Source organism: Muntiacus reevesi, chromosome 12 (genome assembly GCF_963930625.1).
Source record: "Muntiacus reevesi chromosome 12, mMunRee1.1, whole genome shotgun sequence".
NCBI lineage: Eukaryota > Metazoa > Chordata > Mammalia > Artiodactyla > Cervidae > Muntiacus > Muntiacus reevesi.
Genome location: NC_089260.1, coordinates 18262230 through 18289988, shown reverse-complemented (window position 1 = coordinate 18289988; position 27759 = coordinate 18262230). Strand labels below are relative to the sequence as shown.

The window sequence follows — 27759 nt, the reverse complement described above, 5'->3', positions numbered from 1 at the left end:
TGAGGGGTCCCTTTTCTCCATACCCTCTCCAACATTTATTTGTAGACTTTTCTTTTTATTTGTAGACTTTAAATGATGGACATTCTGACCTGTATGAGGTAGTACATTATAGCAGTTTTAATTTGTATTTCTCTAATAATTAGCAATGATGAGCACCTTTTCATCTACCTACTGGCCATCTCTATATCTCCTATCGGTGCTTTCTAGGTGGTGCTAGTGGTAAAGAACCTGCCTGCCAATGTAGGAGACCTTAGAGGCATGGGTTCAATACCTGGGTTGGGAAGATCCCCTGAAGAGGGCATGGCAACCCACTCCCGTAATCTTGCCTAGAGAATCCCACGGACAGAGGAGCTTGGTGGGCTGTAGTCCATAGCACTGCAAAGAGTCAGAAGCAACATAACACATATCTTCTATGCAGAGATGTCTGTCTTCTTCCCATTTTTCAGTTGGTTTGGTTTTTTGTTATTGAGTTATATGAGCTATTTGTATGTTTTACAAATTAAACTCTTGTCAGTTACATCATTTGCAAATATTTTCTCCAAGTCTGTAAGTTCTCTTTTCATTTTGTTTATGGTTCCCTTTGCTGTGCAAAAGCTCTTAAGTTTGATTAGGTCCTGTTTCTTTAAGTAATAATCGTTTCTTACTGCTAGCATGTATTTTCAGTCTATAGACCATTCTTATGACAGTGGTGTGAGGAATTTCCCTCTGAGGCTAGTGCTTCTTCTCCTAGACCAGTGGCCTGTAAAATGGACAGCCTACTACACCCTGGAGGGTACGGGTGATAAATCTATTACTTGCAGAAATAAACTGTTTAGAGTTTCCGCCCCTAAAAGCCAGAAAGAAATTCAGCTTTATCAATGTTAAAAATACAGATTGAGCTTGGCACTTTTTGTCAGTTTTAATGTCAGACAGCCCCACATTACATTGTTCAAGTGTGGTCTCCCGAGGATGGCGGGCTTTCCCACATCTTGGGTCAGAGTGACACCCTGCATCCTTGTTCACTTTCAGCACGTTGCCTGATGTTGCCCCTTATTCACCTGTAGTGAGGTGAATTTACAGATTCAGTTTCTTTCTTCCTCTGACAGAGAGGACAAGCAGCTTAGAATGAATCCTGCCAAGAGAAAACAAGTGGGGTAGTACTTATGAAGCAAGCACACGCCGAGGCAAGAAAACAGCGGAGGCAGCGTTTCTGTTATTCTTGATATGCTCTCTTTCTCAGGCACAATGTGGTACTGGAAACAACAGTCTCATCTGAGCTAACAAGGTGCAAAATATTTTCAAGGTGAATTGAAATGTGAATTACACTTACCGTCCTTGATGATGAATGTCACCCAGGTATCCTTTGTACCTTAATGTAAGTGCAAGGACATTAGGAAGCCATCATGATTAGCAATTCATTTAAATGCTATATATCTAAGACTTAAAGACAAACTCTGTACTCCCCTCCCTCCCCCAGAGGTGGTTAAAGAAATGTAATTCTCAACAGTACGTCAAACTTTGCCAACTTTACTGATAGATATTTAAAAATCTCTTTTGAGATTTCTTATTTATTAGTGAAAGAGCCACATATGACTGGGTAAATACCTGTTCTTCTTAACTGCTGTTAAAAAATGGTCAAAATCATGCCTAAAATATATTTAGGGACAAACAAAATACCTTTCTTGTCAGCTGACACTGTTGAAATAGAAATAGAAAATATTATTGAATGTCTGAAGAAGCAAGGATTAGAACAGGTGTTGCAGTGCAGGGTGTTTGCTATGTAGTGGTGTAAAAGGGTTTATTTTGTCAATGTGTTTCAGCTTAGAGTATTTGCTAGATTCTGTTTCAATAATTTAGAACCTAAAGGACTACTTTAAGTGTGTGTGTGTGTGTGTTGGGTCAGTGTGCATACCACATATGAGAAAATATACTAGAAATTATATATCTTCAACAATCATTTCTTTAATTAAAAATATTTCATGGAAAACCTGGGTAAATATGACTGCTGAGACAGAGATAGGGCCAGATGAAAGTCATTCCCTGCATCGTACACAGGAAAGCTTTTATAACTAAGTAGTTAACGACAGAGCCACACAGAATGTTACAGGATGTCATCCATATGGAGAACATTATAAACACGAGACCTTTCCGATATTGTGGGGTCTTTAAGCACTGTGTAATGAGATGGATGTGCCTGTGTGCACGTGCTGAGTCATTTCAGTCGTGTCTGACTCTCTGGGACGCTATGGACTGTAGCCTGCCAGGCTCCTCAGTCCATGAAATTCTCCAGGCAAGAGTACTAGAGTGGCTTGCCATGCCCTCCTTCAGGGGATCTTCCCAACCCAGGGATCGAACCCAGGTCTCCTACACCACAGGTGGATTCTTTACTGTGCGGCCACCTGGGAAGCCCAATGAGGTGGATAGTGACTATGGAAATCTTCTCTAATACATAGAGTTTCCTTGTACATAGAGTTACCTTCTGTCAGAATGTTAAAGGAATTGTTGAACTTAAGATGTGTTCACTTATTTTTCTTTTATAAGAAGATGAGACCCAAAGAGGTTGATCTTTTTGTGTGATGATAATTATGCCATCTAGATAATAGTTTTTGAGAAAATAAAAATTAACCCTATAAAACCATCATGAAGAATGAAGGTGGGAAGGAGACATATTCGTTGACTAATTGATCCATGAGTGGTATGACCAGGTCAACTTAAGTTTTGCCTTTCCAATGCCCATCACCTCAGGCTAAATTAAGAGCACTTCTCTTCTTTGCATTCCCTTAATACCCTGTGTACACATCTACCCGCCTATCCACCCACCTTCCCATCTACCTACCCATCCATTCATCCATCCATCCCACAAATATGTATTAACCAACTACTAGATGTCAGCATTCTAGATGGTGTATATTACAAAACAATTAACGGAGCTATCAATACTCCCAACTGTCATGAAACTTACATCTCAAGGAGGGAAAAACAGATCATTTGAAAAATGAATAAGATACATAAGTTATATAATCATCAATATTATGGGGGGAAAAACAAAGGAGAAAAGGAAATTAAATTGTGCCAGGGAAAACACTGCAATTTTTAATTCAATAATCAGAGAAAGCATCACTGAGAATATCACATTAAGTAAAGACCCAAAGGAAGTAAGCAGCAGAGTCCTACAGATTCCTGGGCAGTTTACTGAGTGGAGGGAACAGTAAGCACAAAAACTCCAGAGGAAGGTTGTGCTTCAGGTTTTAGTTGGAGCTGAATGAGTGAGGGGGGAGGAAGATCTGAGGTCAGAGAGAGGTGACAACTCAAAGGAAAGGGGCAGTGGCAGGCTGTGCAGAGCCTTGCAAGTATTTCAGCTTTATTCCAAGTGAAGACCCTGGAGGGCTCTGTGCGGAGGACATGACTTGGTCTGACTTATGTTTTACCAGGATTGTTTTGGCTGTGTAATAGAGACTAGACTGAATGGGGGCGTCTTAGTCTGTTCAGTCTGTTCTGACAAAGTACCATAGACTTGGTGGCTTATAAACAGCAGACATTTATTTCTCACCATTCTGCTGGAAGTGTGAGTTGAGGGTGCCAGCATGGTTGGGCTCTGATGAGAGCTCTTTTCCAGTTTGCATCAGTGCTGTTTCCTGACTCAGAGAGCAGAGGGAGGAAGCAAGTGCTCTCGGGACTCTTCTAAGGACACTAATCCCATTGAGGGGGCCCCACCCGCATGACCTCATCTCATCCCAATTACCACCCCCAGCCCCCACCCTCCATTACCATCACATGATTGGTAGGGTTTCAATATAGCCATCAGGGGGTGGGGAGACACAAGTATTCAGTCCATAACATGAGACAAGCACGGAAGTACAGCCCTGTTAGGAGATACTACAGTAGTCAAGGGCAGAAGTGATCCAAGGCGGCTTGGATCAGAGGAGGGATAGTGAGAGGTGATTGGATTCTCAGCCATCACACTATATTGAAGTTATCTACTTTTGTTTTTCTATCTCCTCCACCTGTAGAGTGCATTTTCAGCACCAGTAACGATGCCTCACTCATAAAAATCATGAAGTAGCTCCTTTTGGGGAATGAACTATTCTCATTTTGAGGGTTGTATAAAGCTAATTACCTCAACCTGTGGATAAGAGGGGAGAGAGGTAGAAAAGGTAATTTATTTAAGGATTAAAAGAAAGTGGTTGATACTGGGTTATTATGAAAAAGAGGATGTTTGGGGGGAGAATATTGGTCATAGAGGCTGATTTTAAGGAAATCCTTCCTTTCCCAATACAAGTCTGGGAGTTTGGGTCAGACTCAAAGCTGTTTCAGTCTGATGCAGTACTTGGAATCACAGCATTGCGCAATTCCTGCACATACTTCTCCCACAAAATGCAGCCTGCATCCTTGAAGTGGTATGATGCGCTGCTTTATGGATATGTCTCTATGTCTATTTTTGAGAAATCTTTAGCCATTGCTGGGAGGGCGTGTCATAAATTCACATAATCATTGAAGCAAAGCAGAAGCCATGATCTTAAATACTATTTTTTCATTTTATCACCTGTAAAATGGGGGTACTATTTTTAGCTCACAGTGTTCATGTCAAGATTAAGTAAAAGAGTTAATATAAAGATTTCTACACTGCTAGGCAAATAGTCACTCAGTCGTATCCAACTCTTGCTACCCCATTGACCGTAGTTCACCCAGCTCCTCTGTCCACAGAATTCTGCAGACAAGAACACTGGCGTGGGTAACTCTTCTCTTCTCCAGGGGATCTTCCCGACTCAGTGATCACACTTGTGTCTCCTGCATTGAAGGCAGATTCTTTACTGTGTGAGCCACTGAGGAAGCTTCCCAGGTGGTCCTGTGGTACAGAAAGTACCCACCTGCCAGTGCAGGAGACACAAGAGATGCAGGTTCAGTCTCCATGTTGGGAAGATCCTCTGGAGGAGGTAATAGCAGCCCACTCCAGTGTTCTTGCCTGGATAATCCCCCAGACAGAGGAGGCTGGTGGGCTCCAGTGGATGGGGTCTCAAGAGTCAGACACGACTAAAGCAACTTAGCACAGGCTAATAGTAGTCACTCAAATCTTTGCCTGTTTCAGCTGGTGTTATTGTTGAGCTAAAGAAAATCCACAGGGAGAGTATCAGCCCTGCTTCAGTTTATTGTGGTTTGCTTTATTACACTTCACAGATATGGCATTTTTTTGCAAACTGAAGGTTTGTGGCAACTCTGCTTCCAGCAAGTCTATTGGCACTATTCCAACAGCATTTGCTCACTTCGGTCTCTGTATCACATTTTGTAATTCTCAAAATATTTCAAATGCTTTCATCATTGTTGTCTTTGTTATGGTGATTTGTGATCAGTGATCTTTGATGTTACTATTGTAATTGTTTGGGGGCCTCACAAACTGTGCCCCTATAAGATGGCAGACTTCAATTGATAAATTGTGTGCTCTGACTGTTCCACTGATCTATTGTTCCCCCATCTCTCTCCCTTTCCTTGGGCCCCGCTGTTCCCTGAGATACAGCAATATTGACATAGGCCAATGAATAACCCTAACGGTGGCCTGTAAGTGTTTAGGTGAAAGGACAGGACACACATCTCTCACTTTTAATTAAAAAACTAGAAATGAGGAAGACATGTCAAAAGCCAAGATAGGCCAAAAGCTAGGCATTTGCTCCAAACAGTTAGCCAAACTGTGAATGCAAAGTTCTTGAAGGAAATTTAAAGTGCTATTCAAGTGAACACATGAATGATAAGAAACCAAAACAGCTTATTGCTGACATGGAGAAAGTTTTACTGGTTTGGATAGAAAATCAAACCAGTGACAGCATTTCTTTAAGCCAAAACCCAATCCAGAGCAAGGCCCTGGCTCTCTGCCATTCTGTGAAGGCTGAGAGAGGTGAGGAAGCTAGGGTGTAAGAGTCTGAAGCTAGCAGAGGTGGGTTCATGAGGTTTAAGGAAAGATGCCATCTTCATAACATCAAAGTGCAAGGTGAATACTGCAGCAGGTACTGATGTAGAAACTGCAGCAAATTATATAGATCTAGCTGAGATAATTAACGAAGGTGGCTACACTAAACAACAGATTTTTAGTTTAGCTGAAGCAGCCTTATATTGAAATAAGATATCATCTAGGACTTTCATAGTCATCGAGGAGAAGTCAATCCCTGGCTCCAAGCTTCAAAGGACAGGCTGACTCTCTTGTTAGGGACTAATGTACCTAGTAACTTGAACTTGAGGCCAATGCTCATTTACCATTCTAAAAATCCTAGGATCTTTAAGAATTATGCTAAGTCAACTCTGACTGTGCTGTATAAATGGAGCAAAGACTAGATGGCAGCACATCTGTTTACAGCATGGTTTCCTCAATATTTTAAACCCACTCTGGATAACTAATTTAGGGGGAAAAATCCTTTCAAAATATTACTGCTCATTGACAATGCACCTGGTCATCCTAGAGCTCTGATGGAGCTATACAATTAGATGAATGTTGTTTTCATGTCTGCTAACACAATATCCATTCTGCAGCCCAGTGATCAAGGAGTAATTTCAAGTCTTAAAATTTAAGAAATAAAGGCTGTAGCTGCCATAGATATGTAATTCTTTTCATGGATATGTGAAAGTCACTCAGTCATGTCTGACTCTTTGTGATCCCATGGATTGTAGCTCTCCAGACTCCTCTGTCCATGGATACCTCCAGGCAAGAATATTGGAGTGGGTTGCCATTCCCTTCTCCAGGGGAACTTCCCAACCCAGGGATTGAACCCAGATCTCCAGCACTGCAGGCTGATTCTTTACCATCTAAGCCACCAGGGAAGCCCTTGATGGATATGGACAAAGTCAACTAATAAAATTCTAGAAAAGATTCACCATTCTAGATACCTAAAGGACATTTAGGTATCTGAATGATTCAGAAGAAAAAGTCAAAAATATCAATACTAATAAGAGTTTGGAAGAAGTTGATTCATGGATGATTTTGAGAGGTTCAAAACTTCAGTGAAGGAAGTAACTCCATATGTGGTGGAAATAGCAAGAGGACTAGAATTAGAAGTGGAGCCTGAAGATAGGTCTGAAGTGCAGTAATTTCAGATAAAACCTGAGTGGATGAGAAGTTACTTCTTATGGATAAGCAAAGAAAGTAGTTTCTTGAGATGGAATCTGCTCCTGGTGAGGATGCTGCCAAGATAGTTGAAGTAACAACAAAGGATTTCAAATATAACATAAACTTTGTTGATAAAGCAACAGCAGATTGACTCTAATTTTGAAAGAAGTTCTATTTTGGTTAAATGCCATCAAACAGCATTGCAAGCTACAGAGAAATTTTTGTGAAAGGAAGAGTCGATTGATGTGGCAGACTTTGTTGTCATCTTATTTTAAGAGACTGTCACCACCCCAAACTTCAGCAGCTACCATTCCAATCAGTCAGCAGCCATCAACCTTAAGGCAATACCCTCCATCAGCAAAAAAGTTACAACTTTCTGAAGGCTCAGATGTTGGGTAGCATTTTTGGCAATAAAGTATTTTTAATTATGGTATGTACATTTTTTTAGACATCATGCTATTACACATTTAATAGACCACAGTATAGCATGAACATAGCTTTTATATGCCTTGGAAAGCAAAACAAAACAAAAATCCATATAACTTGATTGGTAACAGTATTCCCCTTATTGTGATGGTCTGGAACTGAACATACAATATCTTATGCTTGTGGTAAATTTAATGAGCTTACCATGTAAAGTGCTGGTGGGAGCAGTGGGTCAGCCAAAAAAAAAAAAAAAAGTAAGAACTTATATAAAAATGTAAGTTATATATATAGATATATACGTATATCTATGGTGAGTTATTAAGGGAAATTGGAGTCTGCACTTATTTGTACCCCAGTGTGGTGATTTTATTTGTAATTTGGAAGCAGTTGTAAGAACAGCAGTAGTTTATGGGCACAGCTTTGGGTCCCCTCCGGACCAGGGTGCAGAAGGCCAGTAGAAATTGATGGGAAGTGCCTCAATAGACAGGGAGGTTGATGCTGATCAGTACAAGTACTGCCAGTAGTAATGACGTGTTCCAGCTTCTATATAGAGACTGGGAATGGGGCAAAGTGACAGTTGGAATAGAGCATAGGTCCTGTGTTCTACTTACAGAGACTATTTTTTTCTTTCCTTGTTCTTTGAGATGAGAACAAAGAAACAATTGACTGGATATAGAAGTTTCATGACAATTAAATGACATTTTGTTCAGAATAATTATAGGGTTTACATGTTTCCTTTTGACAGTTGATCAAAAGGAAATGAAAATTTGCAATGCAGACTGCCCCCATGTAGATCAATAAGTAAGCTGCTGCATTTAATTTTCTTCCTAGGACTTTGGAAGGCAAACCGAGGGGGTCTTTCCAGAATTTTCCTTTTCCACTGCCTCAACTGGGGCTGCCCTATATAATTGCCCCACCGACGCTGCCAGCGTGTTATTGTCAACTTCCATCATACTCAGAGAATTTTATGGCTTCTCACTAGGGCTTTCCTGTATTCTGAGCCTCAACTCTAGTCAAAGAACAATATATTTGAGTACAGTGTTTAATTTCCTAGTATTTTGAGAACCCGTTAACCTGGAAACATTCATGGACTCCTTCCCTTTTTCTGGAAATGTTTTCTCCATGCTGTTGACCTTAAGAAGCCTGGATACTAATGGTTTTTACATTTTTATTTCCTGAAAGTCTCATCAGGTTTAGCCAAAAATACTGTTTTAGTACCTTTGTCTTAAAGAGTGCTGTGAAATTCCAAGGCAGGCCAAACTCAGGACACTGGTGGGAGTGATTTTCACCAATGGGGAGGCCTTATGTACAGAAACTTAAACTTGAAGGAAGAACATTGAAGGATCCCTCTTATCTTTCATGTGGGTGCCTCTTAGAATTGCAGCCTTTTAAAAAGAGGTTTCCAGGACCTAGTTTTTCAGCCAGTACTAAGAGCCCTTTCTCTTCTCTTTTTGTTAACCAGAACATTTCATGGCCTTGCTAACAGCAGGGAAAAAGTTTTTTCACATTCTACATGCACACTATATTTTTAATTTTCTAAAACTGTAACTAGCTGCCAAAACTATTCTGGCATCCTATGAAGCAATGCCATTTGTCATCAGAAAACTTTTGAACTCTGCATAAATGCAAAATATCAAAGGACATTTTTATATCCTGACAAGGCTTAGAAAAACAATTTGACTGCATTTTATGGGTTTTGTTTGGGTTGAATATGATTCTGGTCGTCAGAAAAGGACTTTTCTTTTTTCTTTTTTTTTTTTTTTTGGACTAATTATATCAGTAAAGGTTTAATCAGGAAAATAGAAACCATATTAGGTATGTCAAAAAAGGAGGTTTAAGATAGGGGACTGCTTTCAAAAGTAAGGGCTGAGGAACAAAAAACGGAAGGTGGGTTAACACAGCCGCTACCACCGGAAGAAGAAAGAACCAAGATGGTGTCCCAGAGCTGTGCTCTCCTTGGAATTGTCCATGTCTGCATCTGCTCTTGGACCTTCCATTGCTGCCGCTGGAACTGCAAAGTCTCCTGGAGCCACGGACACTCAAGGCTGCAGCTCCCGGAACAGTCAGCACCCTTGCAGCCCAGAGCCGCCTGCTGCCTCCACTGCTGGGCATGGCGCCGGAAGCAGAGAGAGGATGCACAATGGCCTCTCTCATCCTCCCATCTTCCAGACACAAACCAATGTGTCCCCCTGCCGAAATCTGATAGATAGTCAGTGGGCAGGATTCTGGGGAGTGTAGCTGGCAAAGTCCAGCTCCCTGCAAAACAGAGCTGAACTGAGGAAGGGAAGGAATAGAATTGAGAGCGAACAGGCAAATGACAGCTCATGTCCGTCCTTCACACAGAAGAGAAACGTGCTCTAGACACATCTACATGCAACAACACAGCATCGCTTCCCCCTTTCCAGCTTCATGAATCAATAAATGTTCACTTGGCTTTCTTTCCACTTCCCCAAATATTTTAAATAGCTTCCATTTTTTAATATTTAAAGATGGAATATGAATGAAAAAAATCAAGCAATGCATCCTGTGGTTTATCTCTGGAAATTTGTTTTTCAGCCTGTTTTGGAGGAAGGCAGCTTTGGCTTATGTTTTCACAAAATGCTCATTGGTCTACAAATATTTCTCATTTAATACTCCAGAGCACAAGAACTCTGCCTGACGCTTTCCAGACAGCACATGGGAGTTTTGTAGCCTGGGGGAGAAATGGTGATTTTTTTACTTGCAACCCAAGAGAGATCTTGAAAAACAGGATTTGTAAATAGGTTGCTGAAATATATTTTTTTTTCTACTGTAATGCTACTGTGAGCTCAAAGAAACAGTGTATATGCCAGTGCATACTGGTGCCTGTCTTGAATTTCCAGAGCTCTTTGCTGGAATCTCTTTATAACACGGGTTTCAGTATGTTTTGTATCATATTCATCTGCTTTTCTGTCATTCCCTCCCAGTAGATTGTAAGCACCTTAAGGACCCCTGTGGTGGTCACATTCATCTCTGGACCCCAGACCTGGTGGAGGCCTACCACTTAGGAAGAGGTCAAGAAATGTGTGGCTGTGGAACTGTGGGTTTGGAAGGTCCCGCCCTCTTCATGGGCTGTGTAGGACCAAGCCACAGGAATCACAATCTTCAGAGACTTGATTCATATTCTTCTTCACTACTTACTAGCTACATGACCTGAGAAGGGTACTAATTTTTCTATACTCTCTTCCATGTGTGTGTTAGTTGCTTAGTTGTATCTGACTCTTTGTGACCCCGTGGACTGTAACTTGCCAGGTTCTCTGTCCATGGGATTTCCCAGGCAAGAATACTGGAGTGGGTTGCCATGCCCTTCTTCAGGGGATCTTCCCAACCCAAGGATCAAACCCAAGTCTCCTGCATTGCAGGCAGATTCTTTACTGTCTGATCCACCAGGGAAGACCCCCTACACCTCAAAGATCGTTGTAAAAATATGTTGGTTCATGTATGTAAAATTTCTGACACTGTAGTTGCCGTTTGCTAAGTACTTAATAAATACCAGTTTGCTATTGTATACTTTTTATTGGTTAAAAAACATAATAGTCAGGACTTCCCTGGTGGTCCAGTGGTTGAGAATCTGCCTTGCAATGCAAGTGGACAAGGGTTTGATCTCTGATTGGGGAACTAGGATCCTACCTGCCACTGGGTGACTAAGCCCACCCACTGCAGTTACTGAACCTTCGCACTCTGGATCCCACAGAGCCACAGTTAGAGAGCTCACCTGCTGCAACTAAGACCCCTCACAGTCAAATAAAAGTGAGACTGAAAGTGTTAGTTGCTCAGTTGTTTCCAACTCTTTGCAACACCGTGGACTATAGCCCACCAAGCTCCTCTGTCCATGGGATTATCCAGGCAAGAATACTGGAGTGGGTTGCATTCCCTTCTCCAGGGGATCTTCCCGATCCAGGAAACCAACCCAGGTCTCCCATATTGCAGGCAGATTCTTTACCATCTAAATAAATAAATAAATATTAAAAAATAACCATCAGTTTCATCAGATTGTAATAAAAATACATTAAATGACTTTTTAAAAGATTTGTAAATGAGAAATCAGAAAGACTTGGCTCATTTATATGTTGAATACTTAGAAGCTTTCTGGGGGGAAAAGCAATTGTTTGAATTGACGTGGTCTCAGTTTTCAAGCACAGATTTAGATGTCTCAGTCCATTTAAGCTGCTGTAACAGACAATTCAGTCTGTTCAGTTCAGTTAGGTTCAGTCACTCAGTCATGTCCTACTCTTTGCGACCCCGTGGACTGCAATATGCCAGGCTTCCCTGTCCATCACCAACTCCCAGAGCTTGCTCAAACTTATGTCCGTCGAGTCGGTGATACCATCCAGCCATCTCATCCTCTGTTGTCCCCTTCTCCTTCTGCCCCCAATCCCTCCCAGCATCAGGGTCTTCTCCAACGAGTCAGTTCTTCGTATCAGGTTCCCAAAATATAACAGAATACCATAGCTTAAAAATAACAAAACTGTATTCCTCCCAGACTAGTGCCTAGAAAATCTAAGATCAGGGTGCTGGCATATTGGTGTCTAGTGCAGGTCAACTTCCTGGTTCACAGATGGTTGTCTTCTTGGATTGTCACATAGTAGAAGTGAGGAGGAGCTCTTCAGAACACAGTAGAGCTCTAATCCTATTCTTGAGGGCTCTGCCCTCACAATCTTTTCACTTCCCCAAATTTCCACCTCCTAACACTATCCATTGAGGGTTAGAACTTCAACATATGAATTTCAGGGGGACACCAGTGTATGATAGTGAATAAATCACTTCATGTGTGTGTATGTGCATGTTCGTATACTTGCACATGTGTTATTCACTTCCTCTACAAAACTCTTCCTTGGGAATTTCACATGCAGGTTTACTTACTATGAATTTTCTATACACTTGAGGATTAAAATGTCCCTGTTTGGTTTTGTTCCCCTGTTGCTTTCCCAAATATCTGGGTGTTTGCCACTTCCTGCTATGAAAGCATTAGAAAGCTGGTGCCAATGTAGATAATTCAAATACTGGCTGCATATTTTCAAGTGTATTGTTTTGGAGAAGTCCAAAGGTCAAGGGTTAGTATATGCTAACATTTGTGACCGTGTAGACCGTAGCCCGCCAGGCTCCTCTGTCCATGGGATTCTCCAGGCAAGAATACTGGAGTGGATTGCCATGACCTCCTCCAGGAGATCTTCCCCAGGCAGGAATCAAACCCACGTCTTAGATGTTTATATGTTGCTATTTATAATAGAGAAGATCTAGACGCAAGCAAACTGTAGCAATCAGAGAATTAACATTAAATATACTATGGTACATCATTTCATTAGATTTATATAGCAACTGAAAAGGATAAATATGGAGGCTTTGAAGGCTTTAAAAAGTATTAATCAGCCCACAATTAATGAAAAAAAGGGAAAATCTTTGGCTTCTGGATTTGAGTGCCAGCTCTTGTGTGAATTATCTGACTCCATGGATTAAGTCAGGCATCTCAGGCAAAGGATGGTCACTCTTCTAAAACTCGGTGTCCTCATGTCTATAATAATGGTACTTACCTCATGGGGCTATTGTGAAAAATCAAATGAGGTAATTCACATGAAGCGCTCAGCACAATGCCAAATGCAAAACAAGCCCCCCTAAAGAATCATACCTAAATATTATCATTGTAACTATGGTCATTTTTTTCCTGTCAACATTAAAGGTTGGAAGAGAGCATGAGAAAAAAATGGGGGTAAAGGTCTTAAGCAGGATAATGGAATGAGTGAATATGTAATTTTGGAGCATTTCCCTTTATAATGTTTATATATGTTGACATTTTAGAAAATGTATTTCTCAGTCCCGATGCCTCCCAGGGGCGAAGTCCTCCTATTAGGGGTCCTCCTCTTTCCATCAGCTAGAAAGCCGCATTTCTCAACCCTGCCACAGCTCTCAGAATGCAAGCATTAAGCCTGGGAATCCACCGCACAGATTCTAAATGGACCAATTGTATCTTCATCCTTTCCGCAGCTGTTTTTGGAGAAGCTGCAGTTCTTAGATGCCTGATTATCCCACACCTGTGAGGATATGAGATTGCTCCCTGAGAACCAAATCATGGTTGAAATTTCTGGTGTCAGAGGGTCTTTTAAAAAATGGGATGGCTTAGCATTTCCTCAGAATGCCGCATTCACGGGAGGGGTCTTCCACCTGACCTGTCAGGAACAATGTGTCTTTCAGGCTGTGGCTGCTGTGAATGGGACGCTCTGAACCTCCTCTCTTTAGGGTTATTATTCCGAAATCCTCATTGTAGGCAATGCCCTCTTGGCAGCTGGACAGTAAAATGCATCTTTCTATCAATTCAGTCTCTTTACTTTTATTTTTTGATAGCTGATTGGCTAAAGAAGTAAAAGCCCAGCAGAGCTACATTTTATCTCGGTGCACCTGCATTATTTATGCTGTCAGAAACTCAAGGCAAGAGGCTGAAACTGTGATTATTATTAGGCTTGGGAACTGCAAAGACAGGCAAAAGAGACTTTTCTTTTAATGTGGGTGGCAGGGAAATAAAATGACAATCCAGAAAGTACAAATTCTAAGGCTTGAACTCTGAAAAACAATCTGCCAATTAATTGCGAAGAGGATGGCATCTTAATTAAGCACTGCCCAGGCTTCGCAGGGCTTGTCCTCTTGCCACTCCAGCTTGGAGGGAAAGGTTGATTCCTCAGAGCCTCCTTGCAGAGCCTTCCCAGGAGGAAGAACAAGATGCTCCCATCCTGGTTGTTGTTTAGTCACTAAGTCATGTCCGACTCTTTTGCAGCTCCATGGACTGTAGCCCACCAGGCTTCTCTGTCCACGGAATTTTCCAGGCAAGAATACTGGGTTGCCATTTCCTTCTCCAGGGCATCTTCCCAACCCAGGGATTGAACCCGGGTATCCTGCATTGGCAGGAGGATTCTTTACCACTGAACCACTCGGCAAGTTCTTCTATCCTGGTATATGAATGCTGATGAGAAATGCTGTTTGAGCTTGACCAAGGAATTGGAGCTGCTGGCAGTGGGGAGAGAGGCAGGGACATTCTAAGAGCTTCTATGGTTGAATGATGAAAACAGCATCTTCTGATTTTGAAATGGACAGAGACTTTCTGGAGACCAGGCCACGAAGAGACCAGGAATGTGAAGATATAGTTTATCAAATATTTTTCCAAGTGTAGTCACTCGATTATCTTCAAGTCTACATTTTCATGCAGTAAAAACAGGCCAGCAGCTGAAATATGGGCAAGCATGTGGGTTCCTCTGTGTAACGGACAGATTTTTACCCTGAAGCCTAATCCTGAGACTTTTCTGGGGCTCAATCTGGACAAATCCTATCATTAAAGGCATTCTAAAGCTGTCTAGTGTCTGCAGATTAACAGATCTGTTGAAGATGATTGATGATACGTAACTTGGGGGCCATTTGCATAGGGCTTTTTGTGCCAATAGAAGATACATACTCTGTGTAATCACCATGTCTTACCTTCAGAATCAGGAATTAAAAAAAAAAAAAAACCAAAACATAACTTTAAAAACACTTAATCGGTCTTTGTATTAGAGCTCAGATGAACCTAGGATCCAGTCTGCCACCTGATAACGGTTACCTGGTTACATAGGTTTACAAAGTCCCCCATAAGCTGCCCACGACTGGCTCGCTCATCATGTGCCACTTGCTTTTCTTAGTGCTCTGCATCCTGGCCTCTTTTTCAATTCCTGAAACACGCTGTGCACCCTCTCATCTCAGAGGTTTTAAACCCACTTTTTTCTTTGCTCAGTGAACTGACTTGCTCCCAGCTCCTCAGCTGACTCACTCTTTCTTCTGCACTCAAGGGTCACATCTTCCGAGACCTTTTCTGTGGCCTCCCAGACTGTGGACTCCCAGACTGTGACCTCCCAGACTGTGGACTCCCAGACTGTGGCCTCCTCCGTGGCGGGCATGGTACCTCTCCTTCGGTGCTGAAGGTTGTAATTGTTCAATCACTATAAACTCGGTGAGACCAAAGTCCGAGGCTTTCTTATTCATTGCTATTCCCCTGACACACATGGAAAGCACTCGTTGAAGATTATTAGGTGAATAAGTGAGTGAAAGTGAATGAGTGAATGAATGCAGATATCATTGATATCTAGGTCAGATATCAATAAATCTAGATAAAAGTCTCTTCCATTTTGAGGAATCAGTGGCACTAATTCTGTGAAGGACAAAGATGGGCCAATGATGTTTATATTAGAGCTCAGTGGCTTCAAATGATGGAAAATCCACTCAAGCTGGCAAGGCAAAAAGAGAAGTTACTCATTCGCTATTGAGGTGCTCATAGACCCCAAGGAGTCTGGAGGAACTGGAGAGGCCTGTGGAGCTCAGACACTCAGCTGGGGACTCGGGATGTAGGACTCAGACGCCAAGCCCCTCATCCTTGTTTAAAAGGTTCCTCTGTTACTCATTCCCAAGCGAACAGCCTCAATGAGTCAGGAATCTTCATCTTGACTTCATGATTCTCCTCCTTTAGGGAGGGTCGCCTCAATCTCCCCGCCCTCTACCAAATTGCTTCTCTACTCCCATTCCTGTTTAAGTTCTCTTTACTGGCAATTGAGTGTTCCATGGTGAAATTCCTCATAACAAAATTTCTTGGCGAAAAGGCCAATGTCAAATCTTGCTGCTCCGGAAAGTTCTCTGAGTCCCTCCAGCCCTGGCACAAGTTTACCCAGCACTGGGAGCTCTCACTTCTATTTCGTGAGGTTACTGATCTCATGACTGAGCCCCGAGGAAGCCGACAACCTTACGCTACGGGAAAGTCAATCATTGAGCATCTCATTTTACATGTTTAAAAAAAAAAAATCAAGGCCCTAAAAGCTCTGGCAATCAGCTGAACTCTCAGTCTGTCTTGGTCCTGGTGGTCTGGAGCCATATCCCAGGGGTCTCCATGGAGCACCATTTTAGTGATCACGCTGCCTGTTCAGAGAGATCTTGCTTTGGGTTCTCTGGTTGGTATCAATATGAAAAATGTTGTTGCTTTCCACAGATAAGATACAGGAAATTAAAACATCCTCAAGGCAGGTGTAACAGGACAGGCCTCCAGGATCGCTTTGGGTATAAAACACCCCATTCCAATGGGCAGGTCCACACTGCTCTATCTAAATGGATAACCAACAAGGACCTGCTGCATAGCACAGAGATGTCTGCTCAATGTCATGCGGCAGTCTGGAGGGGAGGGGAGTGTGGGGGAGAACGGATACATGTGTATGTATGGCTGAGTCCCTTCACCGTTCACCTGAAACTATCAGAACATTGTTATCAGCTATATCCCAATATGAAATAAAAAGTTTTTATAAAAACCAAAACATCCCATTCCACCCAGCCAGAGAATACACTCTTTCCTGCAATACTGAGTTACATCTTACTCGTAGATGACAGCGAGAGAGCAGTGTGGTCCCTCGGTTTCTTTTCTTGCTCGCTGTTTAGCACATTCTTTGACTTGAACGTCAGCCCAGTCCTTGAAAATATTGTTATTGCAATTGAAGTCCTTTTATAGATGGAAATTCTGGAATCAGAGGACTTGATGGAAGGGCAGTCCTTGGCCTTCTGGAATGTATGATGTGAAGATATTGCCGTAGATTTTCTGGTAGTGCATTTGCTCCCAGCTGGGAAGGACAGTTCCCCCCGCTGAAGCTCTCTAGTACTTTGCTGTGCTTCTCGGGGGATATTTGCTGTCTCCCTTCCTCTGCCCTGCTAGCTGCCTGAGGCTGGGTTCATCTTCATTTCTCCCGCAAAGTCGCACTTGGGAGACGTGCCCAGGACACACCTGTTGCTGCGTTAGTTTACTATTGCTGCCATGGCAAATTATCCCCGTCTTAGTGGCTAAAGCAATACACGTTTATTATCTATCAGTTCTGGAGGCCAGAAACCTAAATGGGTCTCACTAGGCTCTACTCAGTATGTAGGCAGGGCTGTGTCCCCTTTCATAGGCTCTAGGAGTGGATTCACTTCTCTTGGTCCATTCAGGCTGCTATATATAACACAAATACCATAAACCAGCTGGCTAATAAACAACAGAAATGTATTGCTCACAGTTCTGGAGCCTGGAAGTCCAAGATCAGGGTGCTCTCATGATCAGGTGAAGGTCCTTTTCTAGGTCATAGATTTCTCATTGTGTCCTCATGTGGTGGAAGGGCCAAGCAAGCTCTCTGGGGCCTCTTTTATAAGCACTTCATACCATTCATGAGGGCTCCACTCTCAAGACCTAAGCAATCCCCAAAGACCCTACTTCCTAATACTATTACATTAATGGTTAGGTTCTCAACATACAGACTTTAGGAGGATGCAAACGTTCAGGAGTAGCAATTTCCTTTCCTTTCCCAGCTCCTAGAGGAAGACTGATTGATTCATGGCCCTTTGTCCATCTTCAAAGTCAGCAACATCAGGCCAAGAACTTTCCACGTGGCCATCTTTCTACCTTTCTCTTCCACTTTTAAGGACCTTCATAATCACATTGGTGTCACTAGATATTCCAGAATAATCTCCCTATTTTCTTTTTTTTTCTTTTTTTTTATTATTTTTTTATTTTTCAGTGGGTTTTGTCATACATTGATATGAATCAGCCATAGAGTTACACGTATTCCCCATCTCGATCCCCCCTCCCACCTCCCTCTCCACCCAATTCCTCTGGGTCTTCCCAGCCCACCAGGCCCGAACACTTGACTCATGCATCCCACCTGGTGATCTGTTTCACCATAGATAATATACATGCTGTTCTTTCGAAACATCCCACCCTCACATTCTCCCACAGAGTTCAAAAGTCTGTTCTGTACATCTGTGTCTCTTTTTCTGTTTTGCATATAGGGTTATCGTTACCATCTTTCTAAATTCCATATATATGTGTTAGTATACTGTATTAGTCTTTATCTTTCTGGCTTACTTCACTCTATATAATGGGCTCCAGTTTCATCCATCTCATTAGAACTGATTCAAATGAATTCTTTTTAACGGCTGAGTAATATTCCATGGTGTATATGTACCACAGCTTCCTTATCCATTCATCTGCTGATGGGCATCTAGGTTGCTTCCATGTCCTGGCTATTATAAACAGTGCTGCGATGAACATTGGGGTGCACGTGTCTCTTTCAGATCTGAATTCCTCAGTGTGTATGCCCAGAAGTGGTATTGCTGGGTCATATGGCAGTTCTATTTCCAGTTTTTTAAGAAATCTCCACGCTGTTTTCCATAGTGGCTGTACTAGTTTGCATTCCCACCAACAGTGTAAGAGGGTTCCCTTTTCTCCACACCCTCTCCAGCATTTATTGCTTGTAGACTTTTGGATAGCAGCCATCCTGACTGGTGTGTAATGGTACCTCACTGTGGTTTTGATTTGCATTTCTCTGATAATGAGTGATGTTGAGCATCTTTTCATGTGTTTGTTAGCCATCTGTATGTCTTCTTTGGAGAAGTGTCTGTTTAGTTCTTTGGTCCATTTTTTGATTGGGTCATTTATTTTTCTGGAATTGAGCTTCAGGAGTTGCTTGTATATTTTTATAATCTCCCTATTTTAAAGTGAGCTAATAGACAACCTTAATTCACCTCTGACACATAGGATAACAAGTTCACAATTCCCTGGGTTTAAAGCAGGGACACCTCAGGAGCAGGGAAGAAGAGCATTAATCATGTTGCCTAAACATGGTAACTGAACTCAGTAGCCTATTAGAGCAATAGTCAAGAAGATGGCAATCTCCTTTAGACAAATGTCTTTTCGAAAAGTTGTAATAAATTGTTTTTTTGTCTGACTCTTTGTGACCCCATGGACTGTAGTCTGCCAGGCTTCTCTGTCCTCCAGGCAAGAATACTGGAGTGGATAGCCATTCCCTTCTTCAGGGGTTCTTCCTGACCCAGGGATTGAACCTGGGTCTCCTGCATTGCAAGCGGATTCTTTACTGTCTGAACCACCAGGGAAGCTCCCTTTCTATAATTGAATTGCATTTTATATTCACCAGGGAAGGTAGTTATGCTTTAAATGTCCTAGTTAATTATTTTGTACATTAGGATTTATATACATTGATTTTATTAAAGCAAGATTCACATCTTTTGCATTGTTAACACATTTGTTTTCCATAAGTCTATGTGAGGGTTATTGTGGAAGAGTTTTCACATTAATAAAAGAACTAGGAATTTGCCATTTTTGAAGTATGTGATGCAGGCATTTTTAGGGATGGATTTTTTAGAAGAGAAGCTAATAGCAAGTTTAATCCTGTTTTCCCTCTTTTATGTAAAATGAATAACTTAATAGGCTAACTATGATTCTATGCTGTGGTTTTAACTGTCACTAAATGCTATAAAGTGGAAATATAGACTATGAAAATGCAAATTCATTATAAATGCAAATTCATAGTTCTCTTGATGTTAAGAGTTATTGTAATTTACTTACTGAGGAATTCCATGAAAATCAGAAATCACTTCATGTAAGTTTATTCTTTAGACAGCATAAACTTATGGTAAAATGGACCCTAATTAGCACATTTCTTAATTATCCTTCCTAATTGTGAAGTTTAGCTCTCTCTTTAGCTATTTCAGAGGCACTACTAAACTTGAGCATCACTCTTTATCACCACCCTGCAAGGTCATTAGTTATCGCTGTTTCACAGATAATCAAATGAAGACTCAGAAAGGTTAAGTAAGTTGTCCAAAGTCACAGAGATGAAAAGTCATGATTGGGAAGCCCACAATTAAATCTGAGTGTACCTGATTCCAAAATTCAAACACTTTTGATTGCAATGCAGCAGCAATCCTTGATGTTCACATTTTGGACAGAAACTCAGCAAAATGTTTGACTTGTGGTTGCAGATAAATTTCAGGACTGATGCCATATTCTTGTTTATAGGAATTGCATTTCAACACAGCACCACAAGAAAGCATCTAGATTCCTCATGCTTTAGAGTCTATTTCTTTATCTCTTGGCAGTAAGAAGGAATATAATCCTTAATCCTTGATGATTTGTAAAAGTCAGGTTTATTAATGTGCAAGAGTGTCTGACAGCAAAGACAGTTATGGTTCTGAGAGAGAGAGTGTTGATCACTCAGTTGTGTCCGACTCTTTGCGACCCCATGGACTGTGGCCCACCAGGCTCCTCTGTTCATGGGGTTTCCTAGGCAAGAGTACTGGAGTGGGTTGCCATGCCCTTCTCCAGGGGATCTTCTCGACACAGAGAGTGAACCTAGATCTCCTGCATTGCAGGCAGATTCTTTACCATCTGAGCCCCAGGGAAATAGTGCTTTAGGTGCATGTAAATTTTGGTATATTACATTTTTGTTGTTCGGTTCAAAATATTTCTACACTGGAATGTAAATCTTTTTAATTCATGGGTTATTTAGAAATGTATTGCTTGGTTTCCATTTAGAGATTTTCTGTTTGTCTTTTTAATACTGAGTCCTAGCTTTGTTCCCCTGTGTACAAAGAGTATACTCTCTGGTTTTGATAATTTATAATGTGTTGGAAAAAACTTCTGTGGCCATGCACACTAATTAGGATTTTGACCAGAATATAAGAATTTTAGAAAACTTTGATTCTCGTCTTCTCTTACCTTTTGTGCTAATATTGCCCTATATTTTGAATCTATATACATGTTAACCCCTATAATACATTGGGGTTTATAAAGGTAGTATTCATCTAAATTCATATATCTGCCTTTTCTATATCTCTATATTTCCATCTAGGATCATTTTTCTTCTGCTTAAACAATGCTTCAGAAATGTATGTAACCCTATTTAAACAATACCCTCAATTTTTGACTGAAATGTCATATGTCACTTTCATTTAAAATTTTTAATTAAACTTTTATTTTAAGATAAGTGTAGGTTCTCATGCAGTTGTGAGTAACAATACAGAAAGAACCCATATGCTCTCCCTTCACTTTCTCCCTAAAGGTAATATCTTGCAAAGCTGTAGTAGAGTGTTACAACCAGGATATTGACATTAATACAATCCAGATACACAAAGTTTGTCTCTCCAGTTTTGAGAATGCTAGGAGTCCCGTACCACTTGGGAATTATCAAGTAGTTTGAGGGAAAACATAACAGATAATGTGGAGATTGTTGGGCTTACATCAATATATTTTCTTTTTATCTCAGATCTTGGTACTTAAAGATTTTGCTGCCCTTTCTACTCTTTGATGCCTTCCAGTCACTTAAAAAAAAAATCTACCCATTATTATCTCAGTGAGAATATTAGTTTGAACACAAAAAACTCCATTATACTGTGAAACAAAAATTACTGAAGCCTGTGAGACCCAAATATTTGCTTCGGTTAAGACTATAATAAATTGGGTGGTTTTATTAGGATATTTTCAGTATTTTACTTTGCCCATTTTTCTTGATTCAAGTGTTCTGGATTAAGCTTTCTTGGCATCTTACTCCTTGTGTGTGTGCTAGTCACTCAGTCGTGTCCAGCTCTTTGCGACCCTGTGGACTGTAGGCTGCCAGGCTCCTCTGTGCATGGCATTCTCCAGGCAAGAATACTGGAGTGGGTAGCCATTCCCTTCTCCAGGAGATCTTCCCGACCCAGGGATTGAACCTGTGTTTCCTGCATTGCAGGCAGATTCTTTACTGTCTGAACCACCAGGGAAGCCCATACTACTCCTTAGGCCAAAGCTAAATTAAGATAAGTAGAGTTCTCAAGTGCAAAAAAGATCAGCTGGGCTTCCCCCCTCATTAGAAATTAAAAATAAAATAACCCCCAAGTATAAAATAGCCATAAGAAATAATCCAGTGCTTTTCACAAATATATCAAATGTAAACTATCTCCAAAATCTATGGAGCTAGGTTTCCTGGGTGTAAATACTGACTCTGCCATGTACTAGACAGGCAAGTTATTTAACTGCTCTATGCTTAAGTTTCTTTAGTTTTGAAATGTGGAAAAGAATACCTCCTACCTCATAGTTATTATAGTGAATGATTTAATACACCTATAGCACTTAGAAAGATGCTCCAGATATAGTGGGTCCTCAACCGATCAGTTAATGTAAAAGATTACCCAATATCAACAGCAATAGCCATAAAATACATCAGTATATAACTTATGTACACTTATAATAAACATGATTTAGTAGGGATAAGTTTGATTTACCTGACAAATTTACTTAAATTCATTCATTGCTAGAAAATTTTGTGACTACTCAGTATTTTTTCTTCCTTCTTTGGCCTTTTTGGGGGGTTAAAGGGAGGCTCTCCTTTGTTAGCAGAAAGAAAAAAGAACCATTTCTTTCCCTGCGTTTATTTCCCAGTTTACTGGTCTAGCGGGTAGCTCTAGTCTACTAGTCTACGGGTAACTCAGCTGGTAAAGAATCCGCCTGCAATGCAGGAGACCTGGATTTGATCCCTGGGTTGGGGAGATCCCCTGGAGGAGGGCATGACAACCCACTCCAGTATTCTTCCCTGGAGAATTCCCATGGACAGAGGACCCTGGCGGGCTACAGTCCATGTGGTCTCAAAGAGTCCAACATGACTAAGCAGAGGCATCACCAACATTTATTGGGCACGCATTGTGTTCTGGGCCTTGTGCTAACCACAGAGTTGTAGAGATGAGTAACAGTCATCTTTCCTGAAGGTCTTTGTAAACTTATCACAATCAGACAGATAAGTAAGAACTGACATATACCTTGAGCCACTTACCCTGTGGCAGGGTGTCAGAATTTTAGAAAACCTTAACTTTATAATCCTCATAACCACCTTAGGATGTAGGCATTGAGTAACTTGCCCAGATGAGGTTTGAACCCAGTGCTTCTAAAAACTTCTAAAAGTGGGGAGGTCTATGGCCTTCCCACTAATGCTGAGATAGTGACACAGCAACATTTCTACCTAGAAATAAAAGGCTAATTATAGCTGTCTACTCATGGTCTAAACCACCTGTTAATTCAAGTGTGTGAACCCAAGTTAGACTGCTTGTTTAGTGGCATTTACCAGTTATTTCCGGCAAAGTGGTCAAACTAATAATAGGCAACCTTGACATTCATACAGCAAGTGAAAACTATAGTGCAGTACTATTTTGGAAGGGGTATTTTTAAATTCAGTGAATCATTTTCACCTAAAAAGTGAGTTTTTATTTTAAAAAGAAAATGACTCGTATTCTCTTCAACATGGTGGGTTGTGTTAGAGAAGGCCCTCATGTGTATTTCCTATGATATTTCCAACTACATTTGGGTTAATTAGCCAGACTGGTAGCAACCTGGGGTTTCCCAAGTGGTACTAGTGGTAAAAGACCCGCCTGCCAATGCAAGAGACATAAGAATGTAGGTTTGATCCTTGGGTCAGGAAGATCCCCTGGAGAAGAAAATTTACTCCAGTATTCTTGCCTGGGGAATTCAATGGACAGAGGACCCCGGCAGGCTACAGTCCACGGGGTCACAAAGAATCAGACACAACTAAATGAACAATACTTTCACTGAGCGCCAAAGAGATCATTACCACAATTTCAACCCTGCAGAAGATCAGTAACTTCCTTTGTTGGAAGAGGAATCTCTAATTCTAGGTGACCTGCAAATGTAAATCAGTGACAGCAGGTTGGAAGCACGCTACAGAGAAAAGAATTACAACTATCCACTTTTCATTTTGAAGGTCAGTCCACTGATAATTTTAACTTACATTGAGTACCTAAGTCAGTATACAATAAAGTATGCTTAGTCTTAAAAGTGATAGAAAATTCAAAATGAAAAAGTGTGGATATTGGTTAAATCTTCAACTAATTTAAGGCCAGAATTTTAGGAATTTTTAGAACTGGTAACTTCTTGTTTCAGAGGACATCACCTATAGGCAAACTGTGGTACTGCAGTCTCTCTGCATAAAGAGGAAGTGCTGATCAGGCAGCCGTGGATTTAGAGTCAAAGAGATGGTAAAGCAGACAGTTCGGAGCACATGGGTCCCTGGAAGTCCAGAAGGAAATGCTCCCTCTCCTCTCCTCCATCGCTGTGATGTGCATTTCTGACAGAAAACCAGAGCTGTCCACTGGAACAAAGCACAAATCTGTGAATTGTGACTGCGGCCGAAATCTGACATCGGTGCAGCATCCTGAGGCATTGAGATAGACCTTGAATTCAATGAGCCAATGGTCTTTGTGCTAATAGGTAAATTCCTGGCTATCATTATTCTGAAATGAAAGGGGGAGCGTTCCTTATAGCCTTACACTTTAATGTTACTTTTGCAGTGCTACAGCTAATAATAGCATCAGGAAGCTATCTTTTCAAATAAAAATGTATCGTTTCTCCCAGTTGAGGCTGGGACAGAAGTAAAGAAAGAGGGAGATGGGATAGGAGGATTCTATGGTCAGACAATTTGAACATTAGTCTTATTGTTCTAGAAGCAATTCCTGACCCGAACCAAAGAAATTTCATTCTTTTGCAGTGACATAAATATAATCTGCTCAGCTGGCTTAGCTTTCACTTGTATTTTGTAGCACCCCAGACTTTTTATTTTTTTTCCTGTTTAAAGAAGCCAGATTAGACATCCCAATAACTCCAGCGTGGGAAGATCCTTAAGGTTTTGAGAGCAATCTTTTCTCCTCGCCTGTTAATCTCTTTCCCCTTTGAATGTGTATACATTTTCTGAATATATTTTTCAGAAGACCTTCCTCTGGGTTTCATTTCATTTTATTGAATGGACTTCCTGTTAATTAAGAGGGAGAAGGAGCTGGGAAATAAGCCCTTATGTGTGGTATTAGCAGAAAGTGAGTCTGGTCCTAAGGGAAACGAAGCTGAAGTTAGAAAATAGGCAGAGGTGTCCTTTTCTTCTGCTGCCCTAGACTTTCACTGAGGTTTGCGTTTGGGGACATTTACCCATTTTTCTCCATGCTGAGTCCCAAGGGGACGTGGACAAGAGTATTTTGAAGGGGAGAATTTGGCACCTGTATGGTGACCCCTAAAGTAAAAGCCCAAGAAACTTTTCAGTGTCAAGTATTTTAAAGCAGCAGTGCCTTGAAGCTCTTTCAGTTGTTCATTCCTGCATAGACAGTTCACAATATACAGATCCCAAATTCATCTCACCTGATTCCCCCTCCTACTTGATACGAGGCTCATCAGACTCGGATCTGACTCGGGGCCACCACACCCCTTCTTCTCTGTCTTGCCATTACTAGCGTGGTCTCAGTACAAGGATGCGGATTCTTAGATCATTTTAAAAATATCTTTTCTTCCAGCTCCCTTTTGAGCTTCAGTTTTTATTCCATTTACTTACAAACAGATTTAATTAGCTTGGAATACTACTCCCAGAATTTCTCAGTTCTTTCCTTCTGTTCTACAGAGAGGGAGAGAGAGCCACGAGCTTCATGCTGGTTACAGTGGGACCAGAGGGACTTGAGAGGGGCATGCCTTTTCCTGCCAGTAACCGTACGGAGCAGACCTCCGCAGCCCTGAAGAGGAAAGTTGTTGGCCGTTTGCAGTCATCACTTCAAGGGCTGAGGTTGTCGGGGTGCTGTCCGTGATGGGTGGTGGGGTGTGCACACAGACACACACACGCACTCACACACACACACACCCCACAGTGACAGATGACCTATTGAAATAATTTCAGAGCTGTTCTGTGGTTGCTACGACAACCAATGCTGTCTTGGCTTTCATCTGGCCATGTGACAGGGACTTTGACGTCAGCTAGAGGCAGAGCCTGTGGCTGAGTCCACACAGTCAAAGGCCTGCGAGGGGCTGGGTGGGTGCTGGCCGCCGCCGCTGCTCTCCACGCTGCTGCTTCTGCGTCCCAGGGGCTGCGGAGCATGGACTGCTAAATCTTGCACTTCTGCTGTGTGAGGTAATCAGCTTGCTTTATATACAATAGTAAGACGTGTTTATAAATCACAGTGGCTTTCCCCTCTCTCTCACCTCTTACAAGTTTGTCTTCATGAGCAATTATTGTTGTACCCGGAGGCAAAAATGTGAAGCAGCTTCGAGTTGTTCATTTGGGGTGGAATCTCTGGCATTTGGTTAAATTTGGATTCATGTTCTGGGAAGTAGGTTAAAATATAATCGCCTCCCTTGTTCGGCACTTGCTAACGTGACATAGTTTAGAGATACAGACTTTGCAGCTTGAGCCAGATATTCCCCGTTGAATTCCAGGAATCTCTTCTTCAGTATTGTTTCGGGTTTAAAGACGCCAGCACAGCTTGGCAATATGTGGCTAAGTTTGCCTTGATATATATATATATATATATATGTATTTGCTACCATATTCTGAATCAGCCTAAAATAGTTTAGAATTTGGTCTCTGTCTTGTTGTAGCATTCATAAGGAGCAACAATAGGCACAGTGGTAAAGAACGTTATAGTTTGAAACAAAAGTTGGAGGTTTTCTAGTAAATCAAGTATTCTGAAAATAGCAGTGAAAACTGTCAACAGCTTCCTGTTTAGAGAAAAATAATCTGGACTATGCCAAGAAGTTGGGGTGGAACCCCTGACATGTGCGCATGCAGTTGCTTTTTGGTTGTTTGGGCAAATGTGCACATTTGCAGAATCTTCCTCTGAAAATTCAGCTGTGAAAAGGAAAGCGTTGGATGGTCTTCACTAAGGCATCATGTAAGCTCTTTTTGTGTTTCAAAATTGAAATAATTACCTAGAGAAGAAAGCAATAGCCCTAAACTAAATTATCACAAGTAGATCTACCTTAATTCAAACACAGATAAAAATAGTCACTAAAAATTGTTCTAATTCTTGAATGAGTAATTTGATAACTGTGATTAATAAGGCTTTTTACCTCTATTCCTATAACAATATGTACTGCAAATTGGAGGAGGGGGGATTTGCATTGCTGTAGTTCATTTCTTTCCCAGGTTGAGTAATTTTGAATTTTCTGTCATTGCATACAAGTTGGATGATGTTTGTGGCTTGTAATTCAAAGAAAACCTCTGGTATTGAAGTTAATTGAAGCCTAGATTTATAACCAAACTAGCTAAATCTTACCAATGTAACTGGAAAAAAAGAAAATTTTAGAGCAGCACATTTAATATACTTACTGATGAATAGAAAATAATGATTTGACTATTTAAATGAAGAATACATATCTTATAGTATGTAAGCTATATATAAATTTAATGCAAGAATAATATTGTTCTTTTCTGTATTCTTTATTAGTTTCTGAATTCTGATCACCTTTATTTTACTCTTGGAGATGAACACTTTGAACAGTAGCTTCAAAAATAAGTTGTGAATGCACAAATAATTTCTCAATACCTTTCAATGAATGAATATTCATTTGACTTGCTGGCATTTGATATGTCTATTTTTGGCAGAGTCTCCATGGAGGATTTTCCAAAAAA

The 27759-nt window shown here is 41.1% G+C and overlaps 1 protein-coding gene across 3 annotated transcripts in view; it reads left to right on the top strand.

The window, feature by feature from the left end:
* The window catches only part of NCALD (neurocalcin delta), a 436233-nt gene that overhangs the window by 321844 nt on the left and 86630 nt on the right, over window positions 1–27759 (top strand). Inside the window, exon 1 of one of the 3 annotated variants that reach the window (XM_065903346.1) lies at window positions 26123–26259. The exons of the other annotated variants lie outside the window; for them this stretch is intronic. The gene's annotated coding sequence lies outside the window, so the exon portion shown is untranslated. Of the gene's footprint in view, window positions 1–26122; window positions 26260–27759 lie in introns of those variants that run through there. 3 annotated transcript variants of the gene reach the window in all.